Source organism: Juglans regia, chromosome 3 (genome assembly GCF_001411555.2).
Source record: "Juglans regia cultivar Chandler chromosome 3, Walnut 2.0, whole genome shotgun sequence".
Classification (NCBI taxonomy): domain Eukaryota; kingdom Viridiplantae; phylum Streptophyta; class Magnoliopsida; order Fagales; family Juglandaceae; genus Juglans; species Juglans regia.
Window position 1 is genome coordinate 648,555 of NC_049903.1, and position 5,939 is coordinate 654,493.

Here is a 5,939-nt window from a genome sequence, read left to right on the forward strand (position 1 = left end):
TAGTCGTGTTTTCCTCTGCCCACCTTAATAAAAACTAGGCAGCGTAGCAGTGAAGAAAGCTGAGGCCCCCCCCTATCACTCTTGCGGCCTCTATATATGTGGGTTGGATTGGTCTCGATCGGCGAATTGCAATTGAATGATGAGAGGGTGAGCTGTGAGGAGCGAGGTCAGATATATAGGTGGTCACTGGTCAGTAAGTCCGTATGCTAGTGTTAAAAGGCATCTTTCCGAAACATAACGTGAATAATTTAACGGTAAAGAAGGCGTTGCGCCCAAATAGGTGAAAAAGATTGATGAGACAGAGGTCTCCTTTGAAATGTAATGTTCTTGAGTTGAAGTACTCTGATATATGTCTGAATTCATGATAACTACATGACCTCATAATTAAAAAAACTCAGAAACACAGAGGATCAAGTACGACTAAGGAAGAGTGCGGACGCTTAATTTGCTACTTATTTACATGGGAAATTTGGAAGGGTTTTGACTCTTTTGAGTGAGTGTAGATGACCCTAGTTGTGGTTGTTGCTGTTTATGGCGATGTCTTTGATTTTTTTTTTGGGTGCATGGTTATTTTCCCATTGATGCATTCAGTACTGTTCACGTGATCTTTCGTAACATTTCGTAAAGAACTTTTACTTTCTTTACAAACAGGAATACCTAACTCTTGCTAGTAATTGTCATCAATAATCCCAAAAACCTAGCTAGCTGGCTTATTTGGCATTCCTGTGAATTATTAAATTGTTGTTAATCAAGTTGAGATTGTGCATGAGATGCATACCTTGGTTCTGTATTTTGAATTCGATCCTAAACCTTTGGGGGGCTCTAATTTTTCTAATCCGTACTATTATATAAATATGAAATCAATACACGGTCTGGTATCAAGCAAACCGCAGGCCAGACCTTCTGCTAAAATTATGTTTCTTAATTACGTACAGCATATTTCTGACAATTGCAGATAGCTAGCCCTTGATCATGAGTTAGATGTCCTGGCCCTTAATTATAAATTGTTTTGCAAGGGGTTGATTAATGTACTTAATTGACCTCCTAACTTGGGATCAAGGGGCGCTAGAATCTTGTACTAATAGAGGATCATGAGTATTGTAAGGAGATTTTTCCTCCCATCGTCCCAAATAGCAAGCCCACGATGAATCACTGGGAAGTAAGTTAGAGAGACCGACCAAACCCAACGACTCTCCTCTTTAGTGGGCCTCTGCAAAGTACTCGGTCTATGAAAAAAATCCACCCACGAAGCAATCCATGCATGAGGAAAACGGACGATAGGGACAGATGAGACTCGCCACCTTGATACCTCCCAGATAACACCCTACTCTTGGAAACCTGCGCAGGCAGATGGGAGGAAAATATGAGAAACTCTTGATCTTTTGACAGAAGGCATGGAGGGGTTTAACAAAGAACGTCTGCGAGATAAAGTGAGTCAGGGAGCTACATTGCATTAATTGCGTCACTCTTTGGACTCTATGCTGCATTAATGACTTCGCCCCATAAGCCACACCACATTAAATTATTCTGACTAAGCAAACAGTTGAAGGGACATGGATTCCCCGAAGTCAAGTACGAGTTGTCTTTACCCAGAAACTAGTATAAAAGCCAATCCTTAGATACGAAGAACTTTTTCTGATTCCTCTATACTCATGTATAAACTACTAAGGAGATATACTGAACTTAGCATCGGAGACTCTCCAGCCTCCACCAAGGCCCCCCACTTTTTGTATTTTCTTAAGTGTGCAGGTGAAAGACTCAAGATCTAAATTGCTGAAACCCGACTCAAAGACATACAAAACACGACGTTATCAAGTATAATGAAACCGTTTACCTCTGCTAGCTGAAGTTGTAATTATTATAATCAATATTGCTCCATGATCACTATATATATTAATACCAGCAGTACTATTCACAATACGCTAGATCATGATGCTCAACAAACTTCACCATAGTACTTCATCCATCGCGTTTCTTTTTTTCTTTATTTTTTTTTTATTATTTGTTTTTTGTTTTTTTTTGTTTTTTTTTTTGGGCTCAGCCAAACGAATTGAACGAAGTTCTTTAATTTAATCAATGATCTAATTAATTAATTTCTCATAATCTTTGTTAGTGCATTGCAGGTGGCCGTTGTGCCTTTTAGATTTTTCTTTCCTTTTTCTCATGAAAAAAATGTCAACTTCTAACTTGAAGGTTGTATATAGCCTGCACATTATCAAAGATGATATAATAATAATAATAATAATAATAGTTATCCATTTCTAATATTTTTGCCTCTTCTTCTTCTTCTTCTTTTTTGGGCTGTGGAATAGCGACTGTCATTTCCTGGATAAGTTGAAAAGTGACGAAGTCCTTGAAGCAGAACTGACTGGTGTTGGAGATAAATGCCGGCCCCCGACATTGCAAGAGTCTGAGTCCAGGAAAGGTACAAGCATTCTTGGATCAAGACATGATAAAATGAGCTCAAACTGGACCACCTATATATAGGTATGTTAAACTGATCACTCTCAGATACACACACAGCTGTTTCAAAGCCACCATGCAATTTTCTACTATACTGCTAAATTTCAAAAGCTGATCATTGACTCGCCAGTTGATCAACTACGACTTCTGCAAGCATAACGGGGAAAGGCGTCATACGCCTTTGTTTTGGTAGTTTAATTGGATCGGATGGAGGATGACACAGTACGTAAATTGGCGTTATTTAAATCTCATCAACAAAACTACTTGAATTTGCAGATCATTGAAGCCAAACAAAAAATAAAGTCTTTGTCTGTTTTGTTAGCGTTACTAACTTCACGTGCACGCATGGGGACTAACTTTTGAGAGAAGCCGTCTGAATCTGGAAAAAAAGCAGCTAGCTCCTTAAAAGAACCTGCGTGCCCAGTAACGAATCTGGGACTCCAAAAATTCGAGAAAATAGTTTTTCTTTAATTTTGTGGGCTATTCAGTAAGTTCTCAATACAAACAATCCAACCAGACCCAACTAATTAGCTTCAATCCTGATTTTGTCCCCGTCTGGCTTCATACTGAACGTGCATGCATACATGATATATGGTGATTTAATTATCTATTTTGCTAGTTTCACCGAGTTATGATTCCCTTGGCATTTATTACAATGATATATTCTAACCAAATTCTAATTATAATATTGACTAATTTTTAAGAGTATAAGCTCAATATGTGTGTGTGTGTGTGTGTGTGTGATTTGAGGTTTCTTCGAAGCATTACAAGTTAAGTCAGATCCACTGTTACACATGCAACACTTGAGCAAGCTAAGCAGCTAATGACCGACTATTTCAGTGACAAAGACAGAGAGGAGAGAAAGTCCTAGTTGACATGGCTAAAGCTTTCGAACCCTAGAACATCATGATAAGCTCTAGGATGATGAAAATTTTAACTAGTAGTAGTACTACTGGTCCTGTTTAGGTGGGCAAACATTAATTCTTAACCAGCTAAGGTTGAAAATTATAAGGCTGGCAACGCGGCTGCATGCCCCTATCATGCAAACTTTAGGTTAGAGATGAGTTTTTCTAAAATCAGTGGTCCATCGGTAAAACTTTTTCGATTCGAACCTTCTAAAATCATGAACATATTTCAAGTAAAGAGTAAGTGGAAATGGAATTTAAGACACCCAACAGCTTAATAGAATTAGATCATCAAAGATGGCTGCAAAAGAAGGCGGTCACTGTACGCAGGCGGCGCCGGATCTGGACCAATATCTAGGTCAGTATCTACATAAATATTCATTTAATAATAATGGGAAACAATATTGGAATACAGAGTTCTACCAGAGATCTCCGGTTCTAATATGTAGGCCACAATGTAGTAACAACGTGGTCATAAATGATTGGATTCAATGCAGAAAAGAAGAGCCTCCCTAGTTGACATAGGCCCCAAATTCCAAAACTAAAACACATGGTGAATTCAACAAAATCCCTGAAAAAGAAAGCTCACTCACAGCTTTCTTACCTGTTTCTTCTATCAAGTAGTCAACCTTGATCGATTTCTGAAAACCTAGTAAGACACTTTTTTTCATGAACAGAGCGCTCATGCTTCTTGCTTTTACAGGTGTTTAGAGAAAAAATAATTCCTTAATCTTCTGAAAACGAGGTAGTTAATTTGTAGAACACCAAAGTACTCCAATCAGCCACACTGGTCAAAATTCTGCCGGGGTGCTTTTCTTCTAATGTAAGTAGTATTCAGGATGCAGGTGAACCGTGAATTGTGCATGGATTGGCTGCCAGTGTAGAATCATACAAAATTCAAAGATGCTAGACGAGACGGTTTGCACAAGGATTTAACCAAATCAGATAATAGAAACCTCGCTGCAATAACTTTTGAATTGATGTTAAAGCAGGCACACGCAGAGGAAACCCAACGTTCCATTGATATTTAAAACCGATTATAACAGCTGCTTAGTAAAATTATTTTGTCAGTCCGCATAAAACGGGCTTGTTACCAACTCCCACAAGAAATTGAGACACGCAGCACACCAGGAAAGCTATGGAAATAACAGTTTTGACAACAAAGTTGGGTTTTTAAGTAGCTAATACCAATTCCAAGTGGTCCAGCGTTCACACCCTACCACTGGCCTCACAACCGAGCAAAGGGTGCAACCAAATTTTGCGCACCCGGTCCTATCCAACCTAAAGAGAGTTCGGGAAGCAATACTCACGATGGTTAATTATAAGCATTCATCCCTAGTTGCAACTATTTAATAAATACATAAATAAACTAATTATGAGAGAGAGAGAGAGAGAGAGATTTATGGTGGTCCTATACAAGTTTCGTGATTTCAAGAAAAATTGGAGTAATGGATGGTAAAATAGTACTGATGGATGATATGAACCTCAGTCGCAACACAACTTAGTTATAGTATTCATGAAAAGCGCTCGGCACAAGCAAGGAAAAAAGCCAAAGCATATGCAAAGGTATACAGAGTACACAAAAATGGAATACACAAGTTAGAATTACTGACACCACTAAACATTTCACTGTTGAGTGTATGGCTACTTCAAAACCCCTCTTCTTTTATGCCTTTTCAAATCACTCGGTATAATGAATACAGAATCTACACAGAGCCCACCTTTAGAATGCGTGCAATCTATCTGATTCATGGAAAATCTGACTTTAGTCGCAGGTTCCAAATCACTAACAGTAAACTCACCGACCTTGTAATCTATCCAGCACCCACGCTTATGATTGCCATTGGCATCGTCATGTTCTGTGTCATCTAAAAAGAAGAGATGATGCCCGCTGGCCATCCGAAGTGAATAACTCAAATCGTACTGGCTTTATTTCCCAACGATGGGTGTGCTCAAAGGTACACACTCGCTGTCCCAACCTTTTGCTAAACCTTCCAAGATGAAGCCTGAATGACAGAGTAAAGCTATCAGCAGGAAGACCTCCCCATCTACTTCAAACCACCATATTTGCTGCAAATAGGCCACAACATGGAACCTGCAAACGAAGAGGCACACCATCAAAGTGTAAGACCATAATACGATCCATAATGTAGGTAAAGTTCTGACATTCTCAGCAGGCTCAATCACAGTTTTCCAAGGATACAGAGAAAATAAAGGAACTTACTCTATGAATTATGGGCATGTGAGAAATTGATTCTAATCAAATCATTCAAATAGGTAGTGAGGACTATTAGTGCATGCCTTTTGATGTATTTAACATGGGCCCTAGAAAAAAATGAAAAAAATTGAACACCGTTCTCTGAAGAATATCTGTCAAATAGCCTCAGCATTTGTAAAAGCAGGCCTGCCCAAAGCATTTAGAAGGACTAAGCAAGATATTCCACAAAACAAAAAATATTGATGGGCAATGAGTTGTTAGAACCCCATAAATCAGTGTTCGTAAAACCACTTTTATGAATATTAAGATAAAGGGTTTGTAAACTCTTGTATATGAAATAGCGAGATATACAT